Genomic DNA, 25,455 nt, shown 5'->3' with positions numbered 1-25,455 from the left:
TTGAAAATGGTATTTCCAGTGAATAGATCATTGGTCTTGCAAAATTCTGTCACGCAATCTCTGGCATCGTTTCTATCACCAAGGACATATTTTCCAACTACTGATCCTTCTTCGTTTCCAACTTTTATGCTCCAATCACTAGTATTTGTCAATGCATCTTGATTGCATGTTTGATCAATTTCAGACTGCAGAAGGTGGTAAAATTCTTCAGTTTCTTCATTTTTGGCATTAGCGGTTGGTGCCTAAACTTAATAGTCATATTAACTGGTCCTCCCTGTAGGTGTATGGATATTACCCTGTCACTGACAGGACTGTACTTCAGGGTAGATCTTGAAATTGCTTTTTCACAATGAATATGATGCTTCCTCTTCAATATGTCGTTGCTAGCATAGTAGACCATATGTCTGTCCGATTCAAAAACAGCCAATACCAGTCCATTTCAGCTCACTAATGCCTTGAAGATCAAACTTCAAGCATTCCATTTCATTTTTGACAAATTCCAATTTTCATTAATTTATACTTCATACATTCCACATTATGATTACTAATGGATGTTTGCAGCTGTTCCTTCTCATTTTGAGTCATGTCACATCAGCAAATGAAGGTCCCGAAAATTTTACTCCATCCACATCATAAGGTCGACTGTACTTTGAGGAAGCAGCTCTTCCCTAGTCATATTTTGAGTGCCTTCCAAACTGAATGGCTCATCTTCCAGCACTATATCAATGTTCTCCTGCTATTCATACAGTTTACAATGGCCAGGTTTTTTTGTTTTTTGTTTTTCAGAATTAGATCACCAGCTCCTTCTTCCTAGTCTATCTTAGTCTGGAAGCTTTGCTGAAACTTGTCCTTCACAGGTGACCCTGTTGGTATTTGAAATACCAATGGCTTAGCACCCAGGAACACAGCAATACACAAGCCACCACAGTGGGACAAACTGCAAGATGAGCGGTGGTTTAAGCCACTAAGTTGGGGTAATTCGTTACTCAGCAACAGATACATGGTATAAGCACAGAGAGCTGGGTCTAGGCCTTGGTTTCCCCAACTAGTAGTAATTTTCCAGGGTCACATCACCTTCTTAGTGTGTCCGACACCTCATCTGTAAAAGGAGCTACCACAGTTCTTTAAATCTTCAACATCTTTGATTATAAGCTGCATCGTTATGTATCACTAAGACAAAAAATGGCCTCAAGTTCACACACCATCAATTCTAAAATGCATACTAATTTTAGAGATGGAAAACTGAAAAAACGTACATTTGAAAAATCAATGAAGTCCATCTATTACACTTGTCTGGCCCACCTCCCAGATGTTGTAGGGTCAGTGGAATACCAGATGAGCAGGCACCTGGGAAGAACCAATGGACACACCTTGAAGAACGACAGCTTGAAAAAGAGAAATGATATTACGGGCTGTCCTGGCCAGCTAATTAAACTGGCTCTGTTGGGTTTTACCATTTCACTTTTAATGCCATTGCCCAAGGCTCCTATCACAATTTGCGCTTAAAATGACTGTTACAAAGTCCAGCTGAGAGGCAAAAAACAGTCCAGGAAAACCATCTAAGGCAGTGTTCCCGAAACTAGTTCAAGCATAATAAATCACTTGGTGCATTTGTTAAGTACACAGAATCTTAAGCCCCTTGCTTCAAGACTGTTGCAGTAAACCTGGGCAGGCACTGAAATCTGTGTTATGACAAGGGCCCCAGGCAGTTCTTATGATCAGGCAAGTTATAAAACACTGATCTACACATCATAATATCAATGTACTTACTGGCATTTTTCCTTGCAACAAATTATAAGAGAACACTTAACAACCTGGATTGCCTCAGCTATATCCCCACTCAAAAATGTCTTCGAAAGAAGTTTAAGAAAAAGAGTTGAAGATTTTACTGAAGGTCGATGCAAGAAACTGTCTTACGAAGGAGAGTTTGCCATATGCTGGAAAAATTATGGATGGTATCACAAAGTATACTATTCAATGTCCATGGTATAAAAATCTGCATGACAAATTTATTAAAGAATGTATCTCCTGAAGAGCTAAACTGCTGCCTTTTTTTTTATCAGTCCATAAAACTTGCTGGGCATCGATATTTCCTCTTTTTGCTTAGACTGCCAGAAATCTCTCAGCTAAAATTCATACCACAAAACAAGAACAGTATTGATGTAGGTCGCCATATATCTAACATATACCAAGATCATATAAAACAGGTTTGCTGTTGCTTCTTGTGAGGATTTGGTTTTCTTTGTCCTGTATTTTAATGGCCATGTATCTTAGTTCCTAGTGTTACTGTAACAGAAATTTATTTGCTCACACTTTAGGAGGCTAAAAGTCCGAATTCAGGGTGCTGGCTCTGGGGGAAGGTCCTTGTCCCTTCTGAGCTTCTGTTCCTAGGTGATCTTCACGTGGCTTGGCATCTCTCTTCTCCCATCTCTACTTCTTGCATGCTTGTTCCAATCTCTCTTGCTGTATTTTTATGCAAATAATGGGTGCCTTCTGCTTTTGTTTGCCAGCTGCGTCCTCCCACCACAAGGCACTCTCACAATTGTTGCCATGCCAATCCTCTTCCACATGTTGCTTAAAAAAAAAAAAAAAGCATATTGTGCTTACAAACTTACCTAGGGGAGAGCTGCAGCTGGCACAGAAATGCAGAAGACACACGTTATTTGCGTAAAATATGGTATATCTCACTATGAGTCAGAATCAGCTAGATGGCAGTGGTTTTGGTTTCAGGGTTTTTTTTTTTTAGGGTATATCTCAAAAAAGACTGACTCAAGACACCCCCTACACTAATCCTGTCTCATTCACATAGCAAAGAGAACCCATTCCCCAATGGGATTATAACCACAGGCATAGAGGTTAGGATTTACAACACATACTTTTTGGGGACACGTTCAATCCACAACACCAGGAAGTAGTTGTGTCTTTTTTCTTGTTGTTGCTGGGTGCCATCAAGTCAATTCCGAATTGTAGGGACCCCCAAGTGACAGAGTAAAACTAACCTTTAGGGTTTTCCAGTCTGTAATCTTTTTTACAAAAGCAGATCACCAGGTCTTTTTCCTGTGGAGCAGCTGGTGGGCTGGAATTGCCAACCTTTCAGTTAGCAGCTGGTTTGAACCGCCAACCTTTCGGTTAGCAGCTGAGTGCTTAATCTTTGCACCACCAGGGCTCCTGTCTTAAAATCCTTAAAATACTTTTGAAAACAGGCGGGTGATAAATTTTAAATCAATAATGCAAGTGTGTCTTGTTTTGTTTCTAATCATATTTAGACTAAAACAATATGACCCAATCTCTAGCAACCCTTTCCCAAATTGCTTGTATTGCCTCCTGTGATGGTTAAGACTGTGTGTCAACTTGGCTGGGTTTTGGCAGTCGTACAATGCTGTGATCACTTCCCTGCTGGAACTTGATAAGTGATCGTTCTCGTGACGGCATCTGCTGAGTGAGCCTCTGGCGGCTCACTACCCCCTCAGACTTCATCTCTCCATCCTCTGCTGCCTGGCTCTTCCTGCCACCCTGGCTGGGGCTTTTACTTGTTCTAGATCCTACAGCTGGCCCCTGTTCTGATTTCCAGTTCTTGGGACTTGAGCTGGCAGCTTGACTGCTGATCTTGAGATACATCGATCTTCACAGCCTGCTACAGCCCTGCTCTCCAGCCTGCCAATCTTGGGTTTGTCAGCCCCTACAACTACATGAATCAGCAGAAGTCTGTAACAGTCCTGCTGTCCAGCCTGCCGATCCTGGGTTCACCAGCCCCCGTGGTTACATGAATCAGGAGAATCCTCTCTCCTGCCCCCGGGCTTGGGACGTTACAGCCTCTAAATACCATGTGAGCCATTTGTTGATATAAATCTCTCTATGTATATGCTTTACTGGATTTGATTCTCTAGAGAACCCAGCCTAAGACACCTTCTCTCAGCCAGTCCTTGGTGGTCTTATAAAACAGTGCAGGGATGCTAACCCTATCTTGGCAAAGAAACCGTATGATCCATTCAAGTCAAATAGTTAAGAGACTAAAGAAAAAAAAAATCTTAGAACACCTCCTCAAAAGACTCTTCTTGTCTCTCTCTGCTGTACAACGCAATTTTCTGGCAGTCTGGCCCCAGTGTGGCAGTGCACTTAGGCCATCACAATCCTTCCCTGCAAAACAAACACAACCTCCACTTCATTTTTAAACATCTCACTCGTGTGCCTTCAGTTTTGCAACGGAAATTCATCCTTGACCTTAACTTCTAAATATCCCACAAACAATAATTAAGTCACTAAAACCCTGCTGTGAAAAGGGCATTTTCTGACAGATGGAAAACTAAGCCAGAACAAAGATACCATTTCCAGCTTTCCCAGCCTTTCGGAGCAAGGGGTCTCTGGGCAAGGAGCACCATAACCAACGTGCTAGTCTACCCTGGAGATCCGGGAGTCTGCAAAGGACTCGGCCAAGTTGTCAATACTTCAGAGGGTGGAGTTGTGTTACTGTCGTCTCAATGAATTGCCAATCTCCACTAATTTTCTCATACAAGCGGGCTGCCCAGACTGGCTTCACCCTCTTCTTCTTCTGGCAAAAGGTTTATACACACCGTGAAGTGCTCCAGACTTCCCCCTCCTCCCATCAGGGCCAATCCCCTCCTCATGTGTATTCCCATAGCACTCATCACTAGGCACCACCATCAGCTGCCTCATGTGTTCGTCTCTGCTGTCAGACCAAGCTTCTTGAGGTCAGTGGTCCCAGTGAACTCAGCTTAGAATCCCAGGACCAAGTACCTTGCCTGGTACACAGCAGGTACAGTTCTACTCTGTCACATGGGATCGCTGAGTCAAAATCAACTTGATGCCACCTAATAACAAACAACATGGAATAGGCAAAACGGATCTCAGCTGAGGAAGTGTTGAAAAAGCCCTCTCTCAGACAAAAAGCTTTTGATTACAGGATGTCACTGTTTTTGGAATGTGCTTAGCACATTCCTGGGTAAGGTCCATTGTGCTCTCTTTCCTTGAAGCTGGAAAAAAGGCACAGCACTCTTAAGGTGGGGTGTCTCTGAGGTGTTGGAGGCAAAAGTCAGGCCGGAGAGTATGCTTGTACGCTCTGATTTGTCTTTGCATGGATGAAATATGGTTATAAATCAAGAGACCTAATTTTAGAGATAGCTCAACCCCTCCCTGGACCTCAGCTTCCCCTGATATAAAACAAGGGGTGACACTTAAAGGCCCCCTTCATTGCTAACATTCTGTGACACTAACTACAACTCCATGTACACACAAAGCTACCCCCAGAACTAGTTTTCTGGGAAGCAGGGAAAGGATCAGCTGTGTTAGGGAGCTCACTCCATCTGCTGTAAGCCTCCGAGTGCCCAGAGGGTGCTCTGCACCACCCACAGCATTGCTCCACTCTGCACCCCAATATCCCAAAACGATCTCCATGTCAGACAGGTTTGCCAGTTTAGATGAGAACCTGGAACGGTCACCTTACCCAGGCCTCCCCTTTCACCAATGAAAAGATGTCAGCCCTATAATGCAAGGAAAGTACCTTTTCCAAGGTCATGTAGCTACTCTGTGCCAGAAGACAGACCAAAACAGAGCTCACAGATGGGGAATAGGGACCCTAGGCCACTCCAACTTTTTTCCCTTTTAAAACAATGAAGATCATACAAGGAAACATTGCAACACTCAGCACAGACATCTAAAGTGTACACATCACAGAAACCACACCCAGTGCACAGTCATAAGGCTTGAAAATCCAATTTTAAATCAGGATCAATAAAAGATCCTAACAACCTGGATTTCATTGACGAGCAAAAAGCACAAATTTAATTATGCCCTGCTTGTCCCCAGAACGCTCGCTGTCAGCATCTGTTGACCAGAGTAGGGGTTAGCCTTCTCCCTCTACTCTGGAAGGTGAACACACTTCCTCCAGAGAGGGCTCTCCATAGCTACCCACTCTCCTCTGTGCTCTTTTCCTTCCCAAATGGGCTTCCTGAAGTCTGTGTCCAAGGAAAGTCACACATAAACACGCCTGCTTTGTAAAAATAATAGCAGGCATTAGGCTCAACGTGAGCCCTGGAACCTGTCTCTCTTCTCCACTCCTGGTCACAGGCAATGCCTGAGCAGGCATCCACCCGATCCCTGGTCCAGTGTGGCTCCATGCCAAGCACAGGATGGGACGCAAGAGGGAGAACTGACTGCCGATCTAACTGCAGTTCATCATTCCAAAGCCTGTTCCCCAACCACAGGGGCATTTAAATGAGTCCTTGAAAGAGAACCAAAATGGCATGATCCCACAGCAGACCTTGATTATCAACCTGAGTTAAAAGGAAAGCTTCCAGCTCAGTGATTGCTGAATGATAATCCTTGGATGAGCCCAAGCTGTCTCATCTGAATCATCTGGAGAAGTGTGTTTTTGTTTTTAAATATAGACTGCAAAACCTCGTTCCGAGGAGATTCCACGTCATGGGTCTAGGTGGAGCTTTGCAGTCTGTGCTTCTAAATGATCCCCCTGTAATTACGATGGTGAGTCTGACTTGAGAAAATTAAAACTGCTGTACATTTTCTAGATGGAAAGAAAACAGCTGAGAAGTAGCTGGCGTCTGCAAATCACAATTAATATAATTTAAGTCAATGTCATTAACTATCAAAAATACCATAAACCTAGAGCTCCTTGAGGTACCATCCATTGATCGATTGACCCATCTATCCATTTCTGTGTTAGTAATCTATTACTGTATAACAAAATATCCCCCAAATTAGTGACATGTAACAACATTTATGACATTCCCAGTTTCCATTAGAAGGAGCCGTGGTGGCGCCATGGTTAAGCACTTGGTGGCTCCATGGAAGAAAGACCTGGCAACCTGCTCCTGTAAAGATTACAGCCTAGAAAACCCTATGGGGCAGTTCTCTGCCACATGGGGTCCTTATGAGTTGGAATCAATTCCACGGTACCTAACAACAACAGCTTCTATTAAGTTGGGAATTCAAGAGCGATATAGCTGGGTAGTTTTAGCTCAGAATCTCTTGTGAGGCTGCAGTTATGACATCAGCTGGGTCTGCAGTCATCTGAGGCTTGACTGCAGCTGAAAGACCCATTTCCAAACTATGGACCAGACGCCTTCGTTCCTTGCTGGCTGTTGGCAGGAGGGCTCCTCATCACATGGGTCTCTAGACATGTGTCCTCACAGTATGGCAGCTAACGTCCCCACAGTAAGTGATTCAAGAGAAAGAGCAAAAAGTTGCAGTGTTTTTTATGCCCTGGTATCTAAAATTGCAAGGAGCCCTGGCGGCACAGTTAAGTGCTCAGCTGCTAAGTGAAAGGCTAGCCGTTCAAACCCACCAGCCGCTCTGTGGGAAGAAGATGTGGTTGTCTGCTTCTATAAAGGTTACAGCCTTGGAAACCCTATGGGGCAGTTGCACTCTGTCCTCCAGGGTCTCCATGAGTCTGAATCAGCTAGATGGCAACAGGTTATCTACAAAGTTGCACATTATCACTTCAGCTTTTTTATACTCATTGGGAAAAAAGTCACTCAGCGCAAGCCCAGACTGAAGGGGAATAGGTTCCATCTTTTGAAGGGGCTGTCAGAATTTGTAGACATATTTTAAATTACCAAAATGTCCAATGTTTTCATCATATGCCAAGAACAAAGTAGAAGCTACAGGTACAAAGGCATTGATGGTCTTGTAATGCAGATTCTTCATGGGATCTGTGAGCAGGGGTGTACGAGACAACCTAAGTACTTAACATATTTTTCTCCTTTTTTTTTTTTTTTATGAAGTCAAGCTAGCGAACGCGCAGTTAGGTTTGGGGCACATGCACATAAGTGTACCAGATTAGAAGTCAAAAAGGCTTGGGTCTGACACCCTGTTTCCCCACTTTTAACTACAGGCATCATTTAGCCACTTTGCTGTCAACAGTCATCAAGTTGATTCTGACTCATGGCGTCCTCCTGTCCAACAGAACGAACGTTGCCCTGTCCTGCGTCATCCTCACTATCAGCATGTTCCAGTCAATGGGTCCAGCTATTGTGCCAATCCATCTCAATGAGGGTCTCCCTCGCCCTTGCAGGCCCTCTACCTCACCAACCACAACATCCTCCTCTAGCAGTTATTACCTCCCGATGACATGTCCAAATCAAGTGGGTCAGACAATGTTCTGTTGTGATCCATTAGATTTTCTTGGCTAATTTTCAGAAGTAGATCACACGGCCTTTCTTCCTAGTCTGTCTTAGTCTGGAAGCTCTGCTGAAACCTGTCCCCCACTGGTGACCCTGCAGTATCTGAAATACCAGTGGCATAGCTTCCAGCATCACAGTAACACACAAGCCAACACAGTGTGATAAACTAGCAAATGGGTGGTAGAGCCTTCTCTTTACAATATGAAAATTATTTACGAGCTTGGGGTGGGGGTGAAGGGTGGGAGAGGACTGAGGTTCTATGAGGGCCAAAGAAGATAAAATCCATGACACAGCTTGACAAACCACTCAGTGTCACATATCTTAACGACTGAGATTGCTGCATATTTATTATAAGCAACGGTGTGCCGACAGGTGTTGAGAACCTGAATGGATCAGAAGTGATGAGGCCTATACATGTAGGTCACCAAAATTCCCTTTGCATAGACCCTACCTGGACTTGTGCGTCTTCTTTCTAAGGCAAAGCAGCCCCTTGCATTTCTCTAAGGAAATCCTACTCACCCATTCACAAGAACACCCATCTCCCTGCTCCAACTCTGTTTTCCTGCTAGTAGAAATGCCCTGCCAGTGGTTCCTAGCAATCATGACTGCGCAAGTCTGTAAAATGTATCTAAACAATTGCCCACAGCTACCTGATCAGGGAACTCCTCTCAAGGACTTGCAATTGCTCCCCTCAATTTTTATGTAAGGGGCTTGTCATATCTTAGCTGTTTGCCATTGTGTCAATTTGAACTCATGGCGACCCCATATGTGCAGAGTAGAACTGCTCCAAAGGGTTTTCAAGGTTGTGATCTTTCAGAAGTAGATTGCCAGGCCTGTCTTCAGAGGCACGTCTGGGTGGGTTCGAACCTCTCAACCTTTTGGCCTGCAGACAAGTGCTTCACCATTTGTGGCACGCAGGGACCTTCGCCCCTGAATTTTTAAATGCCCATTTATTTTGAAGGTGAGAGTAAATGGGAACTGCACATACATGTTTATGAAAATATTTTATGCTTGTGTCTGTACCTATATATATTTAAGTATTATTTATCTAGATTTCTAAGGTGAGTTCAGGGGGGAAAGAAACCTCCCATGGAGCAGAAGGGCAAAAGCACGCTTGAACTCTCAGTACAAATGCAGACTGTGAACGCGGGTTTCATGACCCTGCTGACCTTTTGGGTTTTAAGCAGGAGGTGTGAGAAAAGTTACCGCAGGGATAACTGGCTTGTGGCAGCCAAGCGTTCACTGCGACGTTGTCGCTTTTTTATCCTTCGATGTCGGCTCTTCCTATCAACGTGAAACATAATTCACTAAGCACTGGATTGTTCGCCCGCTAACAGGGAACGTGAGCTGGGATTCGACGGTCGTGAGATAGGATAGTTTTACCCTACTGATGATGTGCTATGTCTATAAAACATATATTTAAGTATTATTTATTTAGATCTAGGTCTAGACATACGGGGCAGTAGTGCTGCAATGGTAGGATTCTCACTTTCCATGGAGGAGACCTGGCTTCAGTTCCCAGCCAGTGAGCCCCATGCACGGCCACCACCTGTCAGTGGAGGCTTGTGTGTTGCTATGATGCTGAACAGGGTTCAGCAGAGCTTCCAGACTAAGAAAGACTACGAAGAAAGACCTGCTGATCTACTTCCAAAAATCAGCCAATGAAAACTCAGTGGATCACAGTTGTCTGTTGTTTCTGGGGTCACCATGAGCCAGAGGCTGACCCAACAGCAGCTAACAACACAGACCTAGATATATGCAAAAATAAAAACAGAATAGTGAGGCAGAATCCTACCATCATGAGAACGGGAGCTTCCTTCATCGCTCTGGGAAAAGAATTTGGCTCAGAGTACACCTGCTGAAGAAAATGACAATCTGCTCAGAAAACCACCCTATAACCGCTATGGGGATGAGAGTGTGTAAGAAAGCGCCTTTCCAATTCTTTTTCAAATCCCCTTCTCATTCTCTCCTTCTCCCTGGTGTTTTTGGACTCTTTACAGTTTTGGAGAAACTAATTGTAGTGAGGCACGTAATATTAAAACCACCTCTGGCTCTTAGGGAGCCCTGGTGGTGCAGTGGTTAAGAGCTTGGCTGCTTACCAAAAGGTCAGCAGTTTGAATCCACTAGCCACTCCTTGGAAACCCTATGGGGCATTTCTTCACTGTCCTATAGTGTCACTATGAGTCAGAACTGACTCAATGGCATTTGGTTTTTGCGTTATAGCTATTATTAAGAAAAAAAAACACCATTGCCCTCAAGTCGATTCTTACTCAAATGACCCTACAGGACAGAGTAGACCTGCCCCATAGGGTTCCCAAGGAGCAGATGGCTGGTGGGTTCGAACTGTCGACCTTTTGGTTGACAGCCAAGCTCTGAACCATAGTGCCACCAGGGCTCCATGGCTATTATAGGAACTATTTAAAAAAATAAAAAGTAGACCCAAGCAAAGGTAAGAAAAGAGCTTGGAAAACAACACTCAGAGCTTCCCCAGCCATTGGGGACTGAAGGGCATACCTGAATCACTTTAAAAAAGAAGTTTCCTTAGCAGTAAGTCAAAAACTCAAGGAGCATTACAGGAGCATGTCTAAATGTCACCTACAGACATAAAAGATAATCATGACAGGGAACACAAAAACCTCAAAGTGTTCAAGTTTTAGGAAATCACCTGCAATGTTCCCTTTTTTTCAGAGAACAAAGATAGAATGACTAAAATTAGAAACCTTATACCCATTTTGCTTCCTGGAAGTCTACGAAGCGGGCCAGAATTTTGTTCAAAATGAAAAGGAAAATCAAAGTTCCTTTATTCAATTCAACCACAGTACCTCTGTGCTTGGGGGTACAGTAAGAGCTTTTTTTTCCCTGGAACTTCCCTCTGAAGTGGAGTCACAGTATCTAGGGCAGTTTATCAGGAGATGTTCCAGTTTAAATTACAGGCCAAACCTGCCAAGTCTAGAAAACTCAGTGTCTGTTCTCAGAAGCCTTCCTTGTTTGAAACAGCAAAGCAAGGCCCTATAGTAGGAAAGGGTCTTGCTGTGGGCGGTGACAGTGTGGATCTCCCCAGATGATGGAGTAAGAAAAAAAAACATTTGGACCTCTCAAGCGTCGTTGGCCAGCAAAACAGTCCAGATAAATTCAAGGTCCTAGAGAGGCAATTGCTGAATAAATGAAGGCCAGGAAAAAGCTGTAGTTTCCATTGGTTAAGACAACTTCAATGAAATTGTTCCTAGCTTGGGATTCTTAGATTCCAACACTTTCCTGCAATTATTGAGTGCTACCAAGTTGTTCCTCTTAATTATCACTGATGCTAGCAGACAAGAAGCAGTTTATATGAAATATTTTACAGAAATCAAAATTTAGTTTATCAGTATACCCTTTGTAAAAAATAGAAGAAATACACACACATACACACACACATAAATAGGTTTCAGAGCAGAAAAACCTAGGCGTGAATTTGTAAGCTCCACTACCTACTAGCTGATTGATGCAGATAGCCAACCTCTCTGAGCCTTAACTTCACCATTTGTTTAAAAAAAAAGAAAAGAAAAAAGGCCAACAGGTTATCATGAAGATTAAACAATCATCTCCATGAAAAGCTCTTTGTACGAAGAAAGTGCTACGACCCTGGGAGCCACAATAGTGAATGAGACCAGCCTCTGATCTCAGTTTCTAGGTTAGCTGGAAAAACAAAATATATACAGGCAAAAAAAAAACAAGGCAGGAGGAGGAGCCAACATGGCGCTATAGACAGAAGCACCACTCTGTCCATCCACAGCAAAGACCCAAAAACAAACGTCAATCCTGGAACCCTAAGCATCAAATGAAGAGATAAAGAACTCAACCAAGCACCGAACAGAATAAGAAGCTGACAGAGAACAGAGAGCGAATAGAGATACAGAACAGAGGTCCTTAATTAAAACCTTGAAACAAAAATATTGCCAACCAAGAATAGTATATCCTACAAAACTCTCATTCAAATATGATGGTGAAATAAGAATATTTCCAGATAAAAAGAAATTAAGGGAATATGTAAAAATCAAATCAAACTTACAAGAATTAATAAAGGGAATCCTTCGGTTTGAGAACAAACAACATCAGACGACAGCCTGAATTTAGGATGTAAGATTGCATTCTAGGAAATAAACTCTCCAGGATTATTTAAAACTAAAAGATTTACAACAGGGAATCAGAAAGGTTAATCTATAAATGACAACAATGTCAGAACAATAAAAGAGGGAATAAATGGTATAGATATAGAACTTCCAATGGAGAGGAAGGCAAGGTGATACCAAGTAATAATAGACTGGTTCAAACCTAGGAAGGTAAGGGTAAATTTCAAGGTAACCGCAAAGAACATTCAAAAACCTGCTCATCAAAATAAAGAAGAAAAACAAAGTCTCAGTAAAAACAAAAGAAATAAATAAAAAATCCATAAACAAAAGAATTTCAGCGCAGGAGAGTAGGAGAAACAAACAAAATGCCAACACGACAAAAACAAAACAAAAAAAACCACTACAAAATGACAGCAATAAACTCACAGCTATCAATAATTATAGTGAACGTAAATGGTCTAAATGCACCCATAATGAGACAGAGAATGACAGAATGAATAAAAAAAGCAGGATCCATCCCTATGCTGTCTACTTAGAAACAAAGATGTAAATTTATTAAAAATCAAAGGATGAAAAAAAAATGTCAAGCAAACAGCTACCAAAAAAGAGCTGGAGTGACAATACTAACCTCAGATAAAATACATCTTTAAATCTTTAAAATAAATCTTTTTTAAAAAAGCCACCATATAAAACAAAGAAGGGCATTATATAATGATTAAAGGGACAATCCATCATGAAGACATAATCATAATAAATATGTATGCACCCTGTCATTGGCTCCAATACACATGAACTCTAATGGCACTGAAAAGAGAAATTGACAGTTCCACAATAATAGTAGGAGACTTCAACGCACCACTCTCGGTAAAGGACAGAACATCTGGAAAGAAACTACACAAAGATACAGATGATCTAAAGGTCACAATCAGCCAACCTGAATTCATAGACATATATAGAATACTCTACTCAACAGCTGCAAAGTACACATTCTTTTCCAATGTATATGGAACATTCTCTAGGATAGACCACATCTTAGGCCACAAAGCAACCCTCAACAAAATCCAGAACACTGAGATAATACAAAGAATCTTCTCTGATCACAACACCATCAAAGTGTAAATTAACAACAGGAAGAGCAAGGAAAAGAAATCAGTTATGTGGAAACTGAATAAAGAAGAAATCAAAGATGGGATAAAAAAAATTTCCCGAATCAAACAAGAATGAAAACATATCATACCAAAACCTTAGAGACATAGCAAAGGCAGTGCTCAGAGGTCAATTTATAGCAATAGATACACACATCAAAAAAGAAGAAAGGGACAAAATCAAAAAGTTAGATACACATCTTGAACAAATAGAAAGAGAGCAGCAAAGAAAGCCCACAGCCACCAGAAGAAAGGAAATAATAAAGATCATAGCAGAAATAAAAGAAATAGAGAACAGAAAAACAATAGAAGCAATCGACAAAACCAAAAGTTTTGAAAGGATCGACAAAATTGACAAACCACTGGCCAAGTTGACCAAAAAAAAAAAAAAAAAAGAGAGAATGCAAATAACCTAAATAAGAAATGAAATGGGGGACATTACAACAGACCCAACTGAAATTAAAAGGATCATAACAGTACTATGAAAAACTGGACATTTCTAGAAACACACTACCTACCCAAACTAAAACAAAATGATGTTGAAAATCTGAACAGACCCATAACAAAAGAAGACATTGAAAAGGTTAAAAACAACAACAACAAAAAAGGCCCTGGCCCAGATGCTTCACTGGAGAATTCTACCAAACATTCAGAGAACAGCTTACACCAGTACTACTCAAATGATTTCAGAACATAGAAAAGGAAGGGATACTTCTAAATTCATCCTATGAAGCCAGCATAACCCTGAAACCAAAACCAGGCAAAGATATCACACACACACACACACACACACAAAGACAGAAAATTACAGACCAGTATCTCTCATGAATATAGACACAAAAATTCTCAACAAAATTCTAGCCAATAGAATTCAGCATCATATAAAAATACACCATGACCATGTAGAACTCATACCAGGTATGCAAGGATTGTTCAACATTAAAAAATCAACCAAGATAATCTACCACATAAATAAAAGAATCACATGACCATCTCAATCAATGCAGAAAAGGCACTTGACAAAGTCCGACACCCATTCCTGTTAAAAACTCTCAAAAAAATAGGTACAGAAGAGAAATTCCTCAACATAATAAAGAGCATCTATACAAACCAACAGGAAACATCATTCTTAATGGAGAGAGGCTGGAAACATCCCCCTTGAGAACAGGAACAAGACACCACTCCTATTTAACATTGTGCTGAAGTGCTAGCTAGAGTAATAAGGCAAGAAAAAGAAATAAAGGGCATCCAAATTGGTAATGAAAAAGTTATACTGTCCCTATTTGCAGATGATATGATACTGTACATAGAAAACCCAAAAGGCTCCACAAGAAAACCACTGGAACTGATAGAAAGATTCAGCAGAGTTGCAGGATACAAGATAAATATACAAAAATCAGTTGGATTCCTATACACCAATAAAGAGAACCACGAAAAGGAAATCAAGAAAACGATACCATTTATAATACCCCTAAAAAAAATACTTAGGAATAAATCTAACCAGGCATGTAAAAGAGCTGTAGAAAGAAAACTACAAACACTACTGCAAGAAACCAAAAGAGAGCTACATAAATGGAAGAACATACCATGCTCACGGATAGGTAGACTCAAAACTTGAAAATGACAATTCTACCCAAAGAGATCTACAAATACAATGCAATCCTGATCCAAATATCAACAGCATTCTTTAAAGAGATAGAAAAACTAATCATTAACTTTATATGGAAAGGGAAGAGGCCCCGAATAAGTAAAGAACTACTGAAGATGAAGAATAAAGTTGGAGGACTCGCGCTATGTGACCTCAAAACCTACTATACAGCTATGGTAGTCAAAACAGCCTGGCACTGCTACAATGACCCATACACTGACCGATGGAACAGAATTGAGAACTCAGATGTAAATCCAACCGCATGCACTCACCTGAACTTCAACAAGGGCTTAACGTCCAACAAATGGGGAAAAGACAGTCTTTTTAACAAATGGTGCTGGCAAAACTGGATGTCCATCTGCAAAGAAACGAAACAGGACCCACATCTCTTACCATACACAAAAACTAATTCAAAATGGATCAAAGACTTAAATATAAAACCAAAAATTATAAAGAGATCATTGAAGAAAAAATAGTATCAATGTTACAGGCCCTAATATACAGCATTAACAGGACACAAACCATAAATAACAACACACAAACTCCAGAAGATAAGCTAGATAACTGGGATCTTCTAAAAATTAAAACACTTATGCTCATCAAAAAACTTCATCAAAATAGTAAAAAGAGAATCTACAGACTGGGAAAAAAAAAATTGTCTATGACAAATCCAACAAAGTTCTAATCTCTAAAATCTACAGGAAAATCCAACACAAAAAGACAAATAATCTAATTAAAAAATGGGCAAAGGAAATGAACACTTCCCCAAAGAAGACATTCAAGCTGCTAACAGACACATGAGGAAATGCTCTCTCATGAGGGAATGCTCTCTCGATCACTAGCCATTAGAGAAATGCAAATCAAAAGCCGCGATGAGATACCATCTCACTCCAGCATCACTGGCACAAATAATAATAATAATAAAACAGAAAATAACAAATGGTGGAGAAGCTACAGGGAGATTAGAACTATTATGCACTGCTGGTAGGAATGCAAAATGGTACAACCATTTTGGAAAACAATACGGCGCTTCCTTAGAAAGCTAGAAATAGAAATACCATATGATCCAGCAATCCCACTCCTAGGAATATATCCTAGAGAAGTAAGAGTTGCCATACAAATAGACATATGCACACCCATGTTCATTGCAGCATTGTTCCCAACAGCAAAAAGATGGAAACAACCTAGATGCCCATCAACAGATGAATGGATAAACAAACTATGGTACATACAAATAATGGAGTACTATGCAACAATAAAGAACAATCATGAATATGGGAAGCATCTCACAACATGGATGAATCTGGAGGGCATTATGCTGAGTGAAATAGGTCAATCACAAAAGTACAAATATTGCATGAGACCACTACTATAAAAACTCATGAAAATGTTTACACACAAAAAGAAACAATCTTTGATGGTTATGAAGGAGGAGAGGCATGGGGATGGAAAAACACTAAATAGACAATACCCAATCCACTGCCGTCGAGTCAATTCCGACTCATAGTGACCCTATAGGACAGAGTAGAACTGCTCCATAGAGTTTCCAAGGAGCACCTGGCGGATTCGAACTGCCGGCCTTTTGGTTAGCAGTCGTAGCACTTAACCACTAAGCCACCAGGGTTTCCAAATAGACAATAGATAAGTGGTAATTTGGGTGAAGTGTAAGACAGTACACAATACTGGGGAAGTGAGCACAACTTGTACAAGGCAAAGTCATGGAAGCTCCATAGACACACCCAACTCCCGGAGGGACTGAATTACTGGACTGAGGGCTATGGGGACTGTGGTCTCAGGGATCATCTAGCTCAACTGGCATAACATAGTTTATAAAGAAAATGTTCTACATTTTACTTTGGTGAGTAGTGTCTGAGGTCTTAAAAGCCTGTGAGCAGCCATCTAGGATACGCCACTGGTCTCACCCCTTTGAGAGTAAGGAAGAATGAAGAAAACTAAAGATACAAGGGAAAGATCATTTCAAAGAGCTAATGGACCACATCTACCATGGCCTCCACCAGACTGAGTCCAGTACAGCTAAATGGTGCCCAGCTACCATCACTGACTACTCTGACAGGGATCATAACAGAAGGTCCCAGACAGAGCTGCTGGAGAAAAATGTAGAACAAAATTCTAACTCACAAAAAAAAAAAACAGACTTACTGGCCTGACAGAAACTGGAGAAACCGTGAGAGTATGGTCCCCAGATGCCCTTTTAGCTCAGAAATGAAGTCACTCCTGAGGTTCACCCTTCAGCCAACCATTAGACAGGTCCATAAAACAAAATGAGAGTAAAGGGGCACACCAGCCCAGGGCCAAGGACTAGAAGGCAGGAATGGACAGGAAAATTGGTAATAAGGAACCCAAGGTCGAAAAGGGGAAGTGTTGACATGTTGTAGGGTTGGTATCTACTGTCATAAAACAATGTGCATACTACTTACTGTTTAATGAAAAACTAGTTTCTTCTGTAAACCTTCATCTAAAGCACAATTTAAAAAAAAAAAAAAAAAAGGCAGGTGTGGTAGCCAGCCTCCAAGGTAGTCCCCAATAAGCCTCTTTTTGTCATACTCAAGCCCTTGAGGATTCACGTCCCGCATTGTGCCAGGTCAGTTAGTGTGACCAATAGATGATTTTCACTTCCAAGAGTAGGTTACAAAAGGCACTGCTGCTTCTATCTTAGTCTCTCTCTCTGTATCTCTTTTCCCCTCCCCCCCATCCCTCTCTCCCTCTATTTCTGTCTCCCTCCCTCTCCTTCCCTTTCCCCCTTTGTATCTCTCTCTCCTCACTCACTTTGGGGAAAGCCAACTGCCATGCTGCTGATGAATGTCTAAGGAGAGGCCCATACGGTAAAGATCTGAGGCATCTTGCTAACAGTCTCATGAGTGAGTTGTGAAGCAGACCCTCCAGTCCCAGTCAAGCTTCAGATGACAGTGGTCGAAGAGATGACAGCTTGACTGAAACCTCATGAGAGACCCTGAGCCAGAATCACCAGCTAAACTACTCCAGATTTGTAATCCTCAGAAACTGTGGAAGATAATGCATGTGTATCATTCTAAGCCACTAAAGTATAGAGTAGTTGGCTACACAGCAATCAATCGCTAATACATTAGGCTACAATAAGAGTTGTAGGGTTTGAAAAAAGAGGAGATCTCTGAAGGTTGGAAGTTCTTTATCAAAGAAGTAGGTTCTGAGCGAAGGATGGGCTTGTGAGAGATGGGGAGTTGACAGTGTGCTCCAGACATGAGCAGCAGAGGGACCAGGCATAGGGGCAGGAAGTATCAGACGAGGTCAGTGGACAATGTGTAAAGGACATGGATGCCAGTCCAGAGTGTGTACCCCGATCCAGGCATCGAAGAGTGTGTAGGGTCCTTGAGCAAGGGGATGACTGGGCAGTAACTAGGACTGAGAACTCCCCCTGCTGAGCACGTTGAACCCGGATTAGATATGTAAGGACCAGAGGCAGGGAGTCAAACAAGAGCCTTCTGTAATGATCCAGAGGGCGGTAGCAAGGGGCTGAACTAGATAAGAGTGTAGCTGAAATACGAACGGAGAGAAGAGATGAATGAGAGGTATATCATGAACACTCCACCATGTGAAACGCTGGCCTCCCACAGCCGCCTGTCAGAGCCTGAGGTTTCTGAATACTCACTGGGTCATTTAATCTGTGTGTGTGTATTTAGTCACATGCCTGCGGGCAAAGCTACCACAGGATGCATTTTTCTATCAAAGCACCACCATTCTTGCATATAACATGCTGCTCTGGTATACAACACACAGCACCACAAAATTAATGCCATAAATATGGTGGCTGTTATAGACACAAAATTATAGTAAATGTACAGGCTTTGTCTCCTCTTAAATCGTCTCAGCCGCAAGGAGCGACTCCGCATGGCACAGCTTTCTCTAATAAAATAAAACCAAGTAATAATAATAAAAGAAGGCGCGCCATGGGAGGGATCCATGGAAAATTCAAAAAAAAGAATCCCTCACGACAGTGACAGGTCTGAAGAGGAAAGCACTAAGGAACAATATTAGTATTATCCATCTTGTCAAGTCATCCTACAGAACGGGAGAAAAATCGAGATGCCAACGGAGATTCAAAGACCAGTTAGCTACTAGGATCTTTGGGGTTCTCTAGTTTAATGACACTCCACTCTAGAAGAGTGGACACTGTCTGATTACTCAGAGTCTGGCAGATTTACTGTCACGTGACGTGCAAAGAGGGCCATTCTAGGAACTTCAGCAGGTTTTTAGGAAAACTCATGAAAGGGCCCTGCTCTTTGACCTACCATTTTCGTCTAACGCAAGCCTTTACGGACGTCAAGAAAAGAAGCAACGTGTCATCAAGGTGAAAGGAACACATGTGGCTTCCCCTCCCAGATACGCAAGGCAAGTGTCCATCTGGTTTAGCATGCACGGGAGGTCATCCAGGCCATCTTCATTTTTACGGCTGGGGAAACTGAGGCTGAGGGGGAGTTAAAGCTCCTGGCCCAGATCCCATGACCTAGAGGATCAATCAGGTATAGCCTTCAGGTTTCTCTAGCCTCCAGCCTGGCACTCTTACAGTTTCACTTGAGCCCAAGGTGGTGAAAAGTAAGATGATGAAGGAAAAGATTCTTTTGAAGAGCCTCCAAGGAATGTGTTATGCTCTGAGATTTACTGATTGCATCCAGAAACAAAACTTGAGCCCTTCAATTCAACAGACTTTGAGCATCTACTATACCCACAGCAGTCTGCTAGGTCTTACAAACTAGGGATGAGTACGTGAGCTAATGGAAGCAGGGACTGGAGTGATCTCATAGTGGTCAGAGCTGGCTAACTGAAGGCTGACTATCAAGAGTGCAGGGGAGCAGACTTGGTGGAGAAGGTGACACGTGGAGGGTGCAAGTGCCTTGACAGGCAGAGATGGTTGGTGGAGGCGATCATACGTAAGGTTGGGAAGTCCAGGGCATATCACGGAGGGCTGGATCTAAGGAGGCGTGGGAGGGGAATTACTGGGAGGTGAGCTGCAAGGGGAGGCTAAAGCCAAACTGCAGAGACTTTGAATTCCAGAAGTTTGAACTTTACCTTATAGTCAATGGAGAGACATGGATATTTTAAGGGGATAACGTGATTCAACCCCGGACAGGAAAAGGCTCAGTCAGCCACATCTGAAACTTGCTAACATGTTGTCTGTCACTAAGTTAGCCCATCAGTGGAACTACAGAAGAGAAGTGCTGAAAGCTCACTCCTTCTTGTCTTTGACATGTCACAGAGGAATGCAGATCAGCCTACCCACGAGGAGAAGGTGCTGAGAACCCAGCTCTAGTATCCTGTGCACCTGCACCTGCTATGATTAACACAGGGGGACTGTCATCACAGCGTAGGGGCTTGCCTCTGCTAATACCAGACTGTCTTCGGGCCATAGGCACACCAAACATACTTCTATGTTCAAAAGCAACTGATGTAAGGGCACTTGCTCAAGAAAATTGGACTTGATAAACTCACAGAAATATGAATGTATCTCTTTGGGTAACAGACTGAAATTTGTCAAAGGAGGAGCCTACAGTACATATGTATAAACAACAAGACAGCTGGGACATGGAAGAAAGAGCCCCAGCCTTGTAGCAGAAGACCTAGATTCAAATCCTGGTTTTGCCACTTTACAGCCATGTAACATGCAAGTTATTTCATTTCCCTAAGCCTGGTTTCCCCATTTGTAAGAGAGAAATAAATACCTCCACTCTGCCCACAAGGAGCCCTGGTGGTGCAATGGTTAAAGCGCTTGGCTGCTAACTGAGAAGTCGAACCCGCCAGTGGCTCCGTGGGAGAAAAGATCTGGCAATCTGCTCCTGTAAAGATTTCAGTTTAGGAAACCCTATGGGGCAGTTCTACTCTGTCCTATGGGGTCACTGTAGGGTCACTATGAGTCAGAATCAACTCGACATTATACAAGAACACTGTGCCCACCTGTCAAGAAGACTAGAGGAGAGAAGTACTTGCCCGTCCCAGCCCAGGCTTGTAAGGAGTCATGGCCACCCTTCAGGCACCCATCAGACAAGAACCCTTCTGGAATTGACTCCTTGTCTGCAGGCTAAATCCTAAACTGTCAGACTTGGGCCACAGCGCCTGCCTCCTAGCTCCAGAGATATTTCTGCTCCTCCCATACCATACCTGATTATGAAATACGCTGTTATCTTCCAGGTCTGGATTTCTGCTCGACAGTGTTCTTCTTGTCAGGAGCCCTGGTGGTGCGGTGGTTAAGCTGATAACCTAAAGGCCAGCGACTCGAACCCACCAGCCACTCCACAGGAGAAAGGCCGGGCGATCTGCTGCTGTAAAGATTTACAGCCTTGGAAACTCCATGAATGGGAATAAACTGGAGGGCAATGGATTTGTTTGTTTTAGTGTTCTTCTAGTTCTGCATCCCTGACCAGAAACCTACCCCAAGCCACCTGAATGGAACCCTCCCCACCCAGCCAGGAGACAGCTCACACAGCCAGCAGCTCTTACTTATCTTGGCCCTGTCTCTATGATGATAGGATGGGGCCTAGGACACAATGCCCACCCATCAACATTCATCTTTATTTTATTTTATTTTACTTTCCAACTTTGTTTCTCTATTTTCTTTTTTTGTTACTGCTGTTGAGAATATTAACAGCAGAATATACACCGATTCAAAAATTTCTACAGGTGCGATTCAGTGACACTGATTATATTCTTCAAGTTGTACAAATATTCTCGCCCTATTTTCCTAATTGTTTCTCCCCATTAACATAAATTCACTGCCCCGTTAAGCTTCCTACCTAATCTTTTGAGTTGCCGTTGGCAAATTGATCCCATATAGATCGCTCTTAAAAGAGCACAATGCTCAAGGCAGACATTCTTTACTGGTTAATAAACTCTTGTTTGGTTTTAAGAAGACTTCGGGGTATTTTTGGCTTAAGGTTTAAGGATTATCTCAAGGCAACAGTTTCCTCAAATTTTTTGAAGGAGATGACCTTAGACATTTTTTGTAGCCCCTGAGTGCTAGTGAAGATCCTTGGGTGGTGCAAATGATTTGTATTTGGCTACAAACCAACGGGTTGGTGGTTGAAACCCACCTGGCAGTGCTACATAAGACAGGGCCTGATAATCTGCTTCCATAAAGATTACAGCTAAGAAAACCCTGTGTAGCTCAGTTCTACGCTGTAACACACGGGGCTGCCATGAGTTGGGATCAACTCAGTGGCAATGAGTTTGGATTGATTTATTTATTGAGTGTTATTTTGCACTCAGGTGAATTAAACCCGTTGTGAGATAGATGCTCATACTAGTGAGATTGTTTCAGAGGCATAAGCACGCTTTCCTCAAACCTTTGCAATCTCTAGGCTCCTCTCCCCTGGTGCTGCCCCTCTCCTTCCCTTCCCTTCCCTTTCACAGACTGATGGGTTGATTATCAGATCCATCACACTGTTTGAAATTCAATCTGAAAAGACAAGTGAGGGAGTTGAAAATGGCACCCCCTACTTCTGTTTACCAGCAGATCTCCACCATCATTTCTCTCATCAGACAAACGAGTCTAGCAATGTTCACCAAGAGGAATGAACAGAGGCGTAAACCCATTGCCATCGAGTCGATTCCAACTCATAGTGGCCTTATAGGCCACAGCAGAGCGGCCCCATATGGTTTCCAAGGTTGTAATCTTTATGGAATCAGATTGCCAGGTCTTTCTCCTGCAGAGCAGCTGGGTGGATTCGAACCAACAACCTTTTGATCAGCAGTCAAGCACTTAACACTTGCGCCACCAAGGCTCCTTTCGGGGGGGCTTATGCCACCATTATATCAGAGCTGCTAGATTACCACAGGCCAGGGACTCCAGAGGGAGAAGAAATGCTTCGACCTCCCGCAAGCCCCCAAAAGACCCCTTCCCCAACCAGCTCCTTCACAAGGACATCATTCAAACCCTGCCATATTTTGCCTGAAAAAGAGAAACCTGAATAAGCAGAGAGCTGCCTGAGAAAGCACTCGGAGCCTCCCATGGAGCCTCCCATCTCTCAGTCAGGCTCTGACAGCCTCTTTCCTTTTTCCCTCCAAAGGAAAGCCAACAGGACTCTGCCCTTGCGTTCCCACTTGGAACCTTTACAACTGGTGATTCACAGCCTCTTAAACAACAGTGATCCTGCTCATTAGAAATCTGGCTGCTAAGTAAAGTTGATTCAAAATTAAAAGAAACACATGTATTCACTTTCCCATTTCCTTGGGAAGCTCGGAACCTGAGAACTAAATGACGGAGAAATCTAAAGAAGAGTGAGAGAAGGATTATAGGGTGATGGCACATTTTCTTCAAATGACATCATTTACTAAGGTTATTTATTTTTCTTTTTTTCCTATTCCCTTGAAATTAAGAAAAAAAGTAACTCCAAACACTTTAATCAGTTACCACTCACAGGGAGGGCAATGTACCATCCCTAACTCAGGCAACTGGCTTTGGCATCCAAAGAAAGCTCTCCCTTCCCAGTACAGAGTCAACAGTCAGCGTTGTGGCGGCAGCCATCTTGCATCTATGAATTATGGCTGCCATTCACAGAATGTTTCTTCTCATCCTTTGACTTGCTGAGCCTTTGATGACTTCCTAGCTCTCCTGACCAAAGGGTTCAGATGAGCATCCTCATCTATGCTCCAGTGACAATCTTCTACCAAAAGACAGAAGGGTCACAAAGGTGAGGAAATCCTTGGTCACTGTCCCCCACCTCAGAATTCTTGTCTCAACTGTTAATGTTTCCTCACCCTGACCGGCTGATGACCTCTGCCTTCCTCACCAGAACACTCTGAAATGACCTCCCCGGAATGGCAGCACAGAGACCACAATGTCAAATTTCATTTTGGCCTGCTCTCTTTTCCCTCCTCTAGAGGTTTAGAAAGCATGGCATAAAAGAGTCAACATTCATTTTATGCTCTAAAATAATGTCTTTAGCCCAATCACTAGAAATTGGAGACCCAATCTTCTAATGTGTCTGGTTAGATTCTAATCACAGTCATCATCTAATTCTATCAGTTATAAATGTCATAAGACTTACATCTTATAACTCATATAATTATATAATTCATATAAGCCTTTCTCTTCCATGTGCATCTGAAAATAAAAATGACATTAATAAAATCAACAGTAAAAACATAAAAAAAAAAAAGCCATATTTATTAGTACTTACTATGTCAGGCCTAGAGCACTTCATACATATTTCTAATGAATATTCTTTAAAACTTTCCTATGATGTCAGTAGTGGGTGTTTTTTTTTGGGGGGGTATATCTAATCAGGAGGCCCAAGGTAGTGCAATGGTTACTAGCTGAAAGGTTAGTGGTTCAAATCCATCCAGAAGAGCCTTGGAAGAAAGGCCTGGTGATCTTCTACTTCCAAAAGATCACAAAAGCAGCCATTGAAAATCCTATGGAGCACAGTTCTACTGAGATACACATGGAGTTGACTAGACAGCAACTTTTTTTTTTAATACCTATTACCTGGTCCACTGCGCCTTCTTTCTTCATGCCCCTGCCCCCCATGCCACAAACCACATCCTTGGGTCCATGTACACACATGCACAAATCATGGGGTCAGTGACAACACTGTTCCCACCCCTCTCCATAGCCCATTCACAGCATTACCTTTTATGGGACTCAGGGTTTTGGGGGTCCCAGACAAATCTCTTTCTACTAGAAACATACCAAAAAATACCCTAAATAAGAAAGGCATGGAGTTTCATTCAGAATCAGGGAAACAACCATCATTTGACCAAACCACATTCACAATATGCACTGCTAGAAAGAGCTCCCTAGATCAAACAAAGCCAGGAACCACCTACCATTCCTGTTCCTCGTATCTTAAACTTTGAGTCTATGGTCTTCGTGGAACTTGTCATCTTCGTTTTGCTACCATCCCTGTGTTAACAGGCAAGGGTGTGGGTGCACACACAGGAAACTGCACGCATGGGCACCCTGATTCCTACAAACATTCTGATTAAATGCCAGTTAATTTAAGAGCTCCCAGGTGATCTGTTTGAGGATTGACTGCACCCCTTTATTTGGAATTAGAGTCCAGTTGGAAAAGATCCACCACCACATGAAGATGGAGGTTTTAGAAATATCCTGGAATCTTCACGGTCTTGGGGTCATTTGACCTGGAAGTAACCTAAGACTTCATTAAAAAAAAAATTAGTCCCCAACAAGTCACACAATTATATTTGTCAAAATAGGATCCAGACGACTGGATCTCAGTCAACATTACTCTGCTGATTAAATGTTGAAAACAAATTCATAATCAGGTAAAGATATATACTCTCCATTTAATTATCTAGAGATTAAGAAACCTTAGGTCTGTCAGACCCAATTATTTGGAACATGCTTGACAAGCATCATGACCCTGCTCCCTGGCTAGAAGCAGTGA

General features: G+C 42.4%; 1 protein-coding gene across 3 annotated transcripts in view; it reads right to left on the bottom strand.

Annotated features, from left to right (window-relative positions):
• MB21D2 (Mab-21 domain containing 2) overlaps positions 1 to 25,455 on the bottom strand; it is a 139,328-nt gene that overhangs the window by 41,609 nt on the left and 72,264 nt on the right. Inside the window, exon 2 of one of the 3 annotated variants that reach the window (XM_049880270.1) lies at positions 15,331 to 15,416. The exons of the other annotated variants lie outside the window; for them this stretch is intronic. The gene's annotated coding sequence lies outside the window, so the exon portion shown is untranslated. The remainder of the gene's footprint in view (positions 1 to 15,330; positions 15,417 to 25,455) is intronic. 3 annotated transcript variants of the gene reach the window in all.

The sequence above is a fragment of the Elephas maximus genome, chromosome 1 (genome assembly GCF_024166365.1).
Source record: "Elephas maximus indicus isolate mEleMax1 chromosome 1, mEleMax1 primary haplotype, whole genome shotgun sequence".
NCBI classification, from domain to species: domain Eukaryota; kingdom Metazoa; phylum Chordata; class Mammalia; order Proboscidea; family Elephantidae; genus Elephas; species Elephas maximus.
The sequence above is the reverse complement of the archived record's forward strand: the minus strand, read 5'-3'. Positions and strand labels throughout refer to the sequence as shown.